We start from the raw sequence: 13843 nt of genomic DNA, 5'->3' as shown, positions 1-13843 counted from the left end.
TTTAAGGATGTGGTGCTTGGTGTGAAAACCAGTCCCCTTGTACCCCATGTTTAGGAGGGGGCACTGGGTGTCCCTGAGTAAACACCACCACGACAATGAAACCCACCAGATGCTCAGTGAGCCTTTCATCTGTTTACAGAAGTGTCATGTAGTGCTGGCTTCCTTTGGCCTGGAATGGAAGCACAATTATGAAGCAAAGGATCTGGGGCTTGTTTGTAGAACTTACCAAAGAAATTGATACCCTCTGAAAGTGCCTCTTCACTCCAATGTCACTTCTGATAGGGCAGGTAAAGGGATTATACTGGTGTCACTGGCCCCCACCCATTGTCTGCACAAGCTGACACCGAATGGGGTTATCTTTTGGGTAACTCCCCGAAAGATAACCAACTGCTCTGTGTGTACTCACATTTACAACTGGCAATTGCCATGAAGTGGCACAGTTGTTTTCTGGAGACTTTTGCTTCATTAACACATCGGTAGCAGAATCTGAGATGCTTCTGGACCAAAATGGAAGAAAAGTCTAGGGTCCTGCCCCCAATTCACTGGTACCAAACTAGATCCACCAGGGAAGCAAGAGTGGAGGTTAGACAATGCTCACATATCTCACATGCCTTTATTTTCAAATTGCGAATTTGACTTAAAAAGCTCAATATATTTTCTTTAGAGACTATCACTCTAAGTGAAATAAGCCATTCAGAGAAAGACAATTACCACACAATTTTGAGTCTAATGAACAAACTGAAGTAACAAGCAAAATAGAGGCAGACTTATAGACAGAGAATAGACTGACAGCTCAGGGGGGTGCACATTTTGGTGGTGGAGGGATTAAGCAAACATGAAAAAAATGAGTATGAAAAAACAAAAATAATGTAACTTATGGTATTTGTCTTTTGCTGTCTGACTTATTTCACTTAGCACAATATTCTCCAGTTCAATTCATGCTGACATAAAAGATAGTTGCTACTTTCTTTCTTATTGGTAGTATTACATTATGTAAATATACCACAATTTTTTTTATTCACTCATTTATTGTAGGGCACTTAGGCTGTTTCCAGCACTTGGCTGTTGTAAATAATGCTGCTATGAACAGGGTGCTTAGAAGGAACCTAATGGACAAAACAAACAAACAAGCAAAATATAACCAGAGGCAAGGAAATAAGGAATAGACTGACAGTGACCAGAAGGGTGGGGGAGAGGGATAAGGGTGAACAGAAAGGGAAGGGACTAGTCAAGGAACATGTATGAATCACCCATGGACATGGACATCAGGGTGTGGACTGTCTGTGGGAGCAGGGGGGTGGTCTCAGTAAGAAAAGCAAAGGGGAAAAATTGGAATAACTTTAAAAGAACAATAAAATATGTATTAAAAAGAAAATAGGAAAATAAATAGCTTCTAAAAAATAATATAATAAAATAATTTTAAAAATAAAATATATTAATTGTATGAAAATTCTCCCTAATTCATAAAAGATTTATTCTCTCCAATTAATGTACTAGATATTTTATGACCACTCTAGCATCCTTAAATTATGTAGTTAATTGTTTCTAGATTCTCTTTGATTTGTATATAAAAATTGTTGTTTTTTGGTTTATGACTTTTAATTTAGTTTATATGATAAAAACTAAAATTCAACCACAAAAATGTATTAAAATTACCAAATAAGAGAGAAAAGAAATTTTGAAGATGTGATGTATATTTTGGCTTCTGTTTTGATGGGACAGGCTAGAAAGCCTAACATCTGACCCATGTCCTTACTCTGTTTATGACTTTGAGGGCCTAAGTCATCCACCCTCCATCTCCAGCCAGCCCAGACTTCTTACCCTCCACCATCACCTCCAGCTACCAACCCCAGTTCAGATTCACCCCATCAGCATCTTCCAGTCCAAAAGCCGAAGAATAAAGTCTGTCTCTGCCTGTATATTCTCAGGCTGATCTTAGGCCAAATTCTCCTTTATTTATAGAAATCGTATTTATTATATTTCTTAAATAGAGACAAAGAAGAATGCTAAGGTTATTTATAATCTCATCATCCAGATACCCTTTGTTGACAATTTTAAAACTTTTAAATAACATACCATATACATGGTGAAAAATAATTTTAAATATGTTCAACCTTCACCCCAAAGGTTACCACAGCTAACCTTTGCTTACCAGAAAAGGAAACCAGAAAAGGAAAAGGAAACCAGAAAAGGAAATTCATATAGCAGCAAAATGTGCATAGCCCTTTCTAAGATTTATGCAAAAAAAATAAATAAATAACATCCTTACTATTTTACATCCTTCCCTTTCATTTAATTATACATCTGAAAAAGTTTGTTGCATCTACTGGGCATGAATGTTGGGAACTGCCCTGCCTGGTTTCAGAAACTATAACCCCCACATGGCTAAGGCTGAGTGAGAGACCTTTGGAACATAAGCCACTAAGGAGACAAAGCTTATCTTCCTGGCAGGAGGGCTGCTTCTTCTCCTTTGCTTCACTCTGCCTGGCCCCCAATGCTTGATCAGTTAGCCAATGACAGGTAAGATTCCCCAAGGGGGGATGATCTAAGACAGACACGATCATGGGGAGACCCCAGGGAAGGGCTTGGGGGGCTATAGCAAAAGGGGGTGATGGACCCTCACCCCTTGGCTTTGAAATAGCCTGAGTCCTCATTCTGTCTGCAAGAATTCTCCTAATCTCTTGGCTGCCTTACTTCCCTTGCCTGACTTAAGCCTGAAACAATGACAGAGGGTGGTGCAGCCCTGTGCTGGAAAGGGTGGGTTCCCCATGTGATTAGGCCTAAGAAAGAACATGTAAAATCCTGTGAAACCTGCTTTGCTAACAATGCTCTCAATTAAATGATAAAGGTCTGAGCAGGAAATGAGTTTGTGTCCCAAAGTTTTGTAGCCCTTTAGCTAACAGACCCTGACTCAGAATAGGCCCTCAGAGTTCCTTGCATGTTATCTATTGTTTGATCCTAACTGCCTGACAATGATTAATGAACTTTACCTATATTCCTGTGCAAATTAAAAGCCAATAAAAGTCTGTCAAGGCAAGGGTTGGGGTGCTCTCCCCTTGAGAGAGTAGCTGTGCTTTCCCTTTTCTTTCACAGAACTCAGTAGTCCATGTGAATTTGTCTCATATCTCATCCATAACACTGTGGACACTGTCGGCCGGTGTCCACATCACATGAATCCTTCACTCTTCCTAATGGCTCATTCTGTGAATGCATTATAACTGAGCTGTCCAGTCTTCCATAAGACACAAGAAATAAACAATCTGTTAGCGATAGACATAGCCCCTCCATGACACAATTTCCTCATGCACAAAATGAGAATTATAATAGCCAATGAGCAAGTACATGGAAAGCACTTAAAAGGGTATCTGAAATGGTAAGCTATTATTATTGCTATCAGTGTGATTTCCCATTAAAAATTTTAGATGAATTTTAGCTGTAATTGTCATTATATTTTACAATTAGAGATTTTTTAGGTAAATATCAATGATGTCACTTCTAAAATTAGACCCATACCTAGTATTTAGTCTGCCTGGTATTTTTAGCCAAATTCTTCAGAACATCTAGAAAAACTGAAATTTATATGGTCCATTGTAGTAATGGAGTTATATTTTCTTTTTTTCTTTTTTTATTTTAATCATTGTTCAAATACAGTTTTCTCCTTTTCACTCCCAATCCAGTCCCCCCTCCCACCCTCCCCACTTCCCTCCCATTACCACCCTCCCCTTAGTTTATGACCATGTGTCCTTTAAGTTTGTTCCTGTGAACCCTTCCCACTGTCCCCTTAAATTCCCTCTTCTCTCCCCTCCGGTCACTGTCAGCCTGTTCTCTATTTTGGTGTCTTTAGTTATATTTTGATTGTTTCTTTGTTTTGTTATTTAGGTTCCTGTTAAAGGTGAGATCATATGGTATTTGTCTTTCACTGCCTGGCTTGTTTCGCTAAGCATAATGTTTCCCAGCTCCATGCACGCTGTAGCAAAGGGTAGGAGCTCCTTCTTTCTTCCTGCTGCATAGAACTCCATTGTGTAAATGTACCATTGTTTTTTGATCCATTCATTTACTGATGGGCATCTTGGTTGCTTCCAGCATCTAGCTATTGTAAATTGTGCTACTATGAACATTGGGATGCATAGGTTCTTTTGAATTGGTGTTTTAGTATTCTTAGGATAGAGTCCCAGCAGTGGAATTGCAGGGTCAAAAGGCAGATCCATTTTTAGTTTTCTGAGGAAGTTCCATACTGCTTTCCATAGTGGTTGTACCAGTCTGCAGTCCCACCAGCAGTGAACTAGGGGCCCCTTTTCTCCAAAACCTCTCCAACATTTGTTGTTTGTTGCTTTGTTTATGATGGTCATTCTGTCTGGTTTGAAGTGGTATCTCATTGTGGTTTTAATTTGCTTTTCTCTGATAGCTAGCGATATTGAACATTGTTTCATGTGTCTTTGGATTTCCTGTATGTCCTCCTTGGAGAAGTGTCTGTTCAAGTCCTTAGCCCACTTTTTAATTGGATTCCTTGTCTTCTTAGAGTGCAGTCTTGTAAGTTCTTTATATATGTTGGAGATTAAACCCTTGTCTGAGATATCATTGGCAAATATGTTTTCCCATACAGTTGGTTCTCTTTTAATTTTAATACTGTTTTCTTTAGCTGTGCAGAAGCTTTTAATTTTGATGAGATCCCATTTGTTTATTCTTTCCTTTATGTCCCTTGCTCTAGGGGACAAGTCAGTAAAAAAGTTTCTGCATGAAATATCTGAGATTTTCCTACCTACATTCTCCTCTAGGACTTTAATGGTGTCATGTTTAATATTTAAGTCTTTTATCCACCTTGAATTTATTTTTGTATATGGTGTAAGTTGGTGCTCAAGTTTCATTTTTTTGCACATGGCTGTCCAGTTCTCCCAACACCATTGGTTGAAGAGGCTATTTTTATTCAATTTTATGTTGCTGCCTCCTTTGTCAAATATTAATTGACCATAGAGACTTGGGCTTATTTCTGTGCTCTCTGTTCTGTTCCATTGGTCTATGTGCCTGTTTTTTTGCCAGCACCAGGCTATTTTGATTACAGTGGCCTTGTAGTAAGTTTAGTGACAGGTATTGTGATCCCTCCTACTTTACTCTTCTTTCAAAATTGCAGCAGCTATTCGGGGTTGTTTATAATTCCATATAAATTTTTGAAGTGTTTGTTCTATGTCTGTGAAATAAGCCATTGGTACTTTAATAGGTATTGCATTGAATGTGTATATTGCTTTGGGTAGTATGGACATTTTGATGATATTAATTCTTCCAATCCATGAACACAGTATATGTTTCCATTTGTTTGTGTCTTCCTTGATTTCTTTCTTCAGTGTTGTGTAGTTTTCTGAATACAGGTCTTTTACCTCTTTGGTTAGGTTTATTCCTAGATATTTTATTTTTCTTTTTGCTATTTCAAATGGGATTTTTTCCTTGATCTCTGTTTCTGCCATTTCATTGTTGGTGTACAGAAATGCCTGATTTCTGGATATTGACTTTGTATCCTACTGTTTTGCCAAATTCATTTATTAGGTCAAGCAGTTTTTTGTTAGAGTTTATAGGCTTTTCTATGTATACTACCATGTCATCTGCAAACAGTGACAGTTTTGTTTCCTCCTTTCCAATTTGAATGCCTTTTATTTCTTTTTCTTGTCTGATTGCTGTGGCTAAAACTTCCAGGACTATATTAAATAGAAGTGGTGAAAGTGGACAGCCTTCTCTTGTTCCTGATCTTAATGGAAAAGGTTTTAATTTTTGCCCATTGAGAATGATGTTGGCTGAAGATCTCGCATATATGGCCTTTATTATGTTGAGGAATGCTCCCTCTATTCCCACTTTGCTGAGTGTTTTTATCATGAATGGGTGCTGTACCTTATCAAATGCTTTTTCTGCATCAATTGATATGATCATGTGGTTTTTGTCTTTGCTTTTGTTTATGTGATGTATTACATTTACTGACTTGCGAATATTGAACCATTCTTGCATCCTTGGAATGAATTCCTCATGGCCATGATATATGATCATTTTAATGTATTGTTGGATGCGGTTTGCCAGTATTTTGTTGAGGATTTTAGTGTCAATGTTCATCAGTAATATTGGCCTGAAAGTTTCGTTCTTTGTTGTGTCTTTATTTGGTTTTGGAATTAGGATGATGTTGGCCTCATAAAAAGAGTTTGGGAGTCCCCCATCATTTTGGATTTTTTGGAATAGTCTGTGAAGGGTAGGGGTTAGCTCTTCCTTAAATGCTTTGTAGAATTCTCCTGTGAAACCATCTGGTCCAGGGCTTTTGTGTGTTGGGAGTTTTTTGATTACTGCTTCAATTTCTCTTGTTGTTATTGGTCTGTTCAGGCTTTCTGCTTCTTTTCCATTGAGTTTGGAAGATTATATTTTTCTAGAAAGTTGTCCATTTCACCTAAGTTTTCAAATTTCTTGGCATACAGCTCTTTGTAGTAATTTCTTACAATCCTTTGTATTTCTGTGGTATCTGTTGTAATCTCTCCTCTTTCATTTCTGATTGTGTTTATTTGGGTCTTCTCTTTTTTTTTTCCTGATGAATCTGCTTAAAGGCTTGTCAATTTGTTTATCTTTTCAAAGAACCAGCTCTTGAATTCATTGATCCTTAGAATTGTGCTTTTAGTCTCTATGTCATTTAATTCTGCTCTGATCTTGGTTATTTCCTTCCTTCTGCTTGCTCTGGGCTGCCTTTGTTGTTGTTCCTCGAGTTCTTGTAGACATAGGGTTAGGTTGTTTGTTTGGAATGTTTCTAACCTTTTTAGGTGGGCCTGAATCGCTATGAACTTCCCTCTCAGGACTGCCTTGGATGTGTCCCATAAGTTTTGGGTTGCTGTGAGTTCGTTTTCATTTGTTTCCAGAAACCTTTTGATTTCTTCCCTAATATCATTCTTGACCCATTCATTGTTTAGTAGCATGCTATTTAATCTCCATGATTTTGAGTGTTTTGGGGTTTTTTCTTTGGGTTGGTTTCTAGCTTTAGTTCCTTGTGGTCTGAGAAAATGCTTGGTATGATTCCAATTTTCTTGAAATTCTTGAGGCTTGTTTTGTATCCTACCTTGTGGTCTATCTTTGGGAATGTTCCATGTACATTTGAAAAGAATGTATATTTAGCTTCTTTTGGATGGAGGGCTCTGTATATATCAGTAAAGCCCATTTCATGAAGGGTATTGTTCAATGCCACAATATCTTTGTTGATATTTTGTTTAGAAGATCTGTCCATTTTTGATAGTGGGGTGTTAAAATCTCCCACTATAATTGTGCTGCTATCCAAATCTTTCTTGAAGTCCTCTAAGATTTTCTTTATGTATTTCAGTGCTCCTTGGGTGCATATATATTTACAATATTTATGTCTTCTTAATGGACTCTTCCCTTGAGTATTATGAAGTGACCTTCTGTTTCTCTCCTTATGGACCTTTTTTGGAAGTGTATTTTGTCTGATATAAGTATTGCTACCCCGGCTTTTTTTTCCTGTCCATTTGCTTGGAAGATTTGTTTCCAGCCCTTCACTTTCAGCCTGTGTAGGTCTTTTATCCTGAGGTGGGTCTCTTGTAGACAGCAGATATGTGGGTCATTTTTTCTTATCCAATCAGCTATTCTATGTCTTTTGATTGGCGCATTTAATCCATTTACCTTTAAAGTTATTATTGATAGGTACTTATTCATTGTCCTTTATGTACGTGTGTTCCTCTCTCTCTCTCTCTCTCTCTTTTCCCTCCCTTCCTTAAAGCAGTCCTTTTAGAATCTCTTGCAGAGCTGGTTTGGTGGAGGTGTATTCTTTTAGACTTCTTTTGTCTGGGAAGCTTCTTATTTGGCCTTCTATCTTGATTGAGAGCCTTGCTGGATATAGTAGCCTTGGTTGCAGACCTCTGGTTCTCATTACCTGGAGTATTTCTTGCCATTCTCCTCTGGCTTGGAGTGTTTCCATTGAGAAGGCAGCTTTTAGCCTTATTGGGGCTCCCTTGTATGTTAATTCCTTTTTCTCCATTGCTGCCTTTAAGATTCTTTGTCTTGAAATTTTGTCATTTTGATTATGATGTGCCTTGGGGTGGGCCTCTTTGGGTTCCTCTTGATTGAGACTCTCTGTGTTTCCTGGATTTGTGTGACTTTTTCTCTCATCAAATTAGGGAAGTTCTCCTTCATTACTTGTTTAACTAGGTTTTCAATCCCTTGCTTTTCTTCTTCTCCTTCTGGTATCCCTATTATACAGATATTATTACGTTTCATATTGTCTTGCATTTCTTTTAATCCCTCTTCATTCTTTCTGAGCCTCTTTTCCTTTTCTTGCTCTTTCTGGATGCTGTTTTCTACTTTGTCCTCCAGCTCGCTAATCCTATCTTCTGCTTCATCAGTCCTGCTTTTCATTCCTTCTACTCTGTTCTTCAGTTCAAAAATTGTATTCTTCATTTCCTCTTGACTTTTGTTGAGAGTTTCCATTTCCTTTTTCATGTTTATATAGTTTGCAGTGAGATTGATGTAGTTTCTTTCTAATTTCTGAAAGCTCATTGTGAATTCATTGAACTTCCTGGTAATCATTGTTTTGAACTCACTATCTGATAGTTGAGTTGCCTCTATTTCATTTAGCATTTTTCCTGAGGCTTCCTCGTTTCCCTTCAATTGGGGGGTTGTTTCTTTGTTTTCTCATTGTTCATGGGTTTCTTCTTTTTTCTTCTTGTTTGTTAATTTGATATGTTCTGATTCCCTTTAATTATGGTGTGAACTTCTGTGGTAGAAATTTTGTGAGATTCAGTGGTGCAATCTCCTTCATGTATCCTGGTGCTCACAGCTTCCCCCTACTATTTTTTGTGATCAGTTGGCGGAGTGTGGCAAAATGGTTTAAAACAGCAAGACAGTATACTATGATATTTACTTTAGCAGCCAGTAGAGAAGAGATGGATTATCTTTTGATCCTTATAGTGTTAACTGTGATCCTCCACCCCACTATCCACGTTTTAGAAAGGATGGAAAGAAAGACTCTTATTGGGGACGAGAGGATTGTTAGTTGGATCTAGAAAGCTGTGAGGCTGTGGGTGGTCAGATTCTAAGGTAGGGTTAGACTAAAGATTAGTATATAGGAGCAGTGAGTAAAAGAATAGAGACAACCCCCACAATAGCATAGTTCAGAAAATTGCAAAGTGGGCTGAGATCAGGTAGGGGTATTGAGAAGCATTTACAATTTTATAGACTAGGTCTTACTAGCAGTAAATAGTAAAGTGACAGTCTTGTGGCAGAATCGATGAGGTCTAGATAACAAGAATAAAGAGTATAGAACCTTGAGAGGTGTATTAATGGAACAGAGATGAAGGATAGTGACTTATCAACGCCTTGTGACTGAGATACCAGGGGGAACCTATCAAATGACAGTATAACCAGCCAAGCAAGGAAGATTATACAGAAAAAAAAAGAATACCAAAATATTGTTAAAATAAAAAATGTCAGAAGAGTGAGAAAAAGATAATACAAATTTACAGTAGCTTGCAAGATTAAAAAAAAAGGAAAGAAAAGCAGAAGATGTAGTGCAGGAGAGATAAATTTGGAATGGAAAGAATAATATTAGGATAATGGAAGAGAAACATAAGGGATTGTGAGATCAAAATAATAAGAATTGAAAAATAAAATGTCACATAAAACACAAGATAAAATCAATGAACCAACATCAGCCACAAAAACAAAACAAAACAAAATGAAACAAAACAAAAACAAAAAACAAAACAAAACAACACCAACAACAACAAAAACCTCTAGTTGGTTTCTAGCTGGCCAGACCAGTTTTTCTGATCTTGCTGGCCTCAGCTGGCTGAGGGTCCTTTGAAATGCTTCTCTCTCTCCCAGCCAGATCTCAGAAAGTCTGTCAGGTAGCCTGGGCACTCCCAAACACACTGGCTCTTTGGATCTAACTTCCACGTTCTTCCGGACTCCGGGGTCCTGCAGGTTTCCAGCTCTATGATCTCAGGAGGCACCTGCGATGTTTTGGGATTCACTGCGCCCTCCCTGGGGATCGTAAAAGGGTGCACCCCCTCCCCCAAAACTTTTGAGATTCGGGGTCTAGGATCGCCCTAAGCGCCTCCCCGTGACCCTTCCAGGATCAAAGCACGTGAGAGTCAGTTATCCTGATGGTGCGCGAGCCAAGCCATTTCCAGCTCAGTGTTCCCCGCCGAACCGCACTCCGACCACGTGTTGGCGCCTTTCCCGGCTCCCCCGGTCAGGCTGGCTGGAAATCTCTGAGCCACCACTGTAGGAACGCACCAAGCGCCACGTCCCTCCCGGGATCGCAGTACGCGATTCTGGCCTCCCTATGGTGCGTGAGCGGAGCGCGCCCCAGCTCTGTACTCTCCACCGATCTGCACTTCAACCGGGCTAGGGGTGAAGGCACCCTTCCAGGCTGCCCCTGGTCCTGTTGGCTAGAGTCCCTCACTCCTTCCAGGTCTCTGGGCCGGTGTTCATAGTCCCTGGGCAATGTTTTCCCAGTCCAACTGGCCAATCTGTTCCTTTTAGCAACATGTTCTCCCCTGGAGTTGCTCACACCCCATATTCGGGGGAGGGAGCAAGGACTTCCCTCTCCCGGGAGCCCTGAGGCAGACCCCAGAGCACCAGGCGGGCCTGGGGTCTGCACACCCCTAGACCCCCGCACTGATCCCTGGGCCCCTTTTGTCCTGTATCAGACTCCTTACCGTATGGATTTCCAGTGAGTGCAATAATTTTTGATGTCCTGCTTTCAAAAGTGATTCGGTAACCTAGCCCACTTGCTCTGTTTCTCCACCGATCCGCGAGTTTCCCCCCTCTTCACAGGAGCCGAGAAAAATGCTGCCTAGAGTAAAGCCACCATCTTCCCTCTCATATTTCCTAAAACAAAAGAAAATTTCTCACATGAAGCCACAGGTTGAGTTCTGCTTTGTGAAACAGCAGACAAGAGTAAGGGAGAAGTTGCCGAGGAGAAATAGAGAATACCATAGCCAATTGACAATGTAAGGAAAATTGTGATGGGCTGAATGTAATTACCTAAACTGGAACTCAGCCAAGGTGTCTATTTGCCCAAGAAAAAAGAAATTAGATCAGATGTTTGGGGGAAAAGGGTTTAGTTTTGGCCCACACTTCCCAAGATAATCTTTTCATCAGTAGTAAAGTCATTATATCCAAGCACTAAGGAGAACCATAGAAGGTTAGAGCTTGAAGGAACAAATTCTAACAGATCAGTTAGTTCTGTCCCTTATTCTACAAATGAGAGACTATCTGACTTTTCCAAGTAACAAAGTCAGTTAGGAGAAGAGCCAGGGTTAGCTGAAAAGTCTCTTTGCACCCAAACCATTGTTTATTCCATAACATTGCTGCCCTATTTATGTAGAGTCCTAGGATACTCATTAGTACTAAAAATATTGCAAGACACATGTAAACAGGGAATAGTTAAAAGTTTTTAAATTAATTCCTATAAGTCATGTGATATGAATGTTTAAGATACTAAAATGTTTTGGTTCTTGGAGGGAAGTTATTTAAACTGTTTTACATTCTAGGAGTTCTCCCTTCATGAAGAGGTTAAATGATGGGGTTCTAGGCCTCCAGCCCTCCCTATCCCTCACTTAGACCTCAGTAATATTGCTTTTGCAACATTTTATATGTTAGATGGTTTGACATAAAATGTATTGAAATAAGATTCCACAGTAAAACCAAACATGTTAATGTCATGGTTTGGGGAACAAAAGCTCAATGATTTATGATTTTTTAAATTTTATTTGGGGAAAAGTTGGGGGATTTGCATGATCTAAAGAAACAAAAGAAATATCGAAGTCAAGCTTTGATAGAGTAACTTTTCCCTGCACCATTTTTTTTTGCATTAGCATAATGAACCAACATTTCTAAAAAGCCTTTAATTGGTCATCCACATTGTTTATTTAAAACCAGCCAATAAGGAGAAAAAGCCAAAGCTGACAAGTTTTTTGTGCCAATGTATAGATATTTTTCCCATGAGGTCACTGGCAAAGCAACCATTAAAAGTATGCCTAGGTACTTTTTCATTTTATTTATGTATTTATTTAATAATTCCTTAAAGTTTCACAAAGGAGAGGGTAGAAAAATAGTTCTGGAGATCTACTACATAACAACATGACTATGTTTAACACTACAGTACTATACTCATAAAAAATTGCAAAGTGATAAGTTTTGGTTATGTGTTTTTACTATTTAAAATATATTTTGAAAGAGAGAAGTATGCATTTCTTCAGTCCTTTCTCTTTCTTGGTGGTTGGAAAGCAGATATGAGGGCTGAAGCTCTAGCAGCCATCTTATACCCTGCTGTGAAAGCCACATGCTGAAGATCGTAGAGTAACAACATAGTAAGTATAGGGACACAGTATCTGACATTGAGGGCACTAAGCCAGCACTGCATGGCATACTTCTGAGTTTCTTTTATGTAAGAGAGGAATACACTTCTATTATATCTCTCCTTTTTTAAAAGATTGCCAAAAGACATATTTGCTTCACATGTGTCAAACATATCAAGAGCGAAGTTGTAGTTCCAAATCATTTTTCTCTTATTTATTTTGCTCAACTGTTCTAGTAGGGCTATAATATAGAGTAGTGTATCTCAAAAAGAGGTCCTCAGACTGGCAGCATCAGATTTACATGGATGTTAGAAGTATTAAAAATGCTCCAGCCCAGGCTGGTGTGGCTCAGTGGATTGAGCCTGGCCTGCAAACCAAAGGGTCACTGGTTCAATTCTTAGTCAGGGCACATGCCTGGGTTTGGGGCCAGGTCCTCAGTGGGGGGCACATGAGAAACAAGCACACATTGATGTTTCTCTCCCTCTATTTCTCGCTCCCTTCCCCTCTGTCTAAAAATAAATACATAAAATATTTTTTTAAAATGTTCCAGATCTACTGACTTAGACATACTGGGTGCTCGCCTGGTGATCTGTATCATTTTAGCCATCCATCCAGGGAACTTTGATGTACAGGAAGAAGATAATTATTCACATAGAGGTTATACAAAGTAGTCCTGTTTGTACAGAGTTAGGGCTAACAGCTGGTGTCTGTAGTCAAGTCCTGAGTTTGAATCCTTTCTCTACTACTTAATAACTATGTAGCACTAGAAAAGTGACTTCACCTCTTCAAGACTCAATTTTCCCAATAATAAGATTGGAGATTAACATTGCTCATACCCTAACATTATTGAGAAGATTTTATAGAATAATTTGTGTAAAATTCTTACTTGGCACATTTACTATTAAATACATAGTCAATAATCACATCTTATTAGTGTTTCATGTGGTATGAAGCTCATGTCTGAACACAAAGCAAGGATGATAAACAGGTTGAAGAACAATAGAGGAATCTTGGAGAATTTTCTTGCAGAAAATGAATTAATAAAACTGAAATAGTACTAAAATCACTTGCCAATAAAAATAACAGATTAAGAAAACAATTAAAATATTAATAATAACATTTGTTAAATATTTACAATGTGCCAAATGTGTTCTAACTACTTTACATGTTGAACTTGTTACCCCCATCTAATAACCTCTAAGGCCTTTATTGTAATTAGGCTTTTTTAATGAGAAAACAAGCTCAGAGAGGTTAAAAAATGAGCTTAAGGTCACACAGCCATTGAGAAGTAAACTAGATTCCATTGCAGGACTTTGGCTCTAAAGCTCATTTCTTAACCTCAGCCCCTGCATTTCTCAGTATATTTCTGCTTCTGTTCAGAAGTATCATAAATGTAATGAAGACTTCTAATTCAAGTTAGAAGGAAGGGAAAGTTCAGGCATGAGCAAGGCAGGACTGGCTGAATGGGAAACTAAAGGCTCAAAACTAGAAATAAAATACTGTGGGGGTTT

This window comes from Phyllostomus hastatus, unplaced genomic scaffold, assembly GCF_019186645.2.
Source record: "Phyllostomus hastatus isolate PE091 unplaced genomic scaffold, TTU_PhHast_1.1 phas_contig_17, whole genome shotgun sequence".
In the NCBI taxonomy this organism is placed as follows: Eukaryota; Metazoa; Chordata; class Mammalia; order Chiroptera; family Phyllostomidae; genus Phyllostomus; species Phyllostomus hastatus.
Note: the sequence above shows the minus strand (reverse complement) of the source record.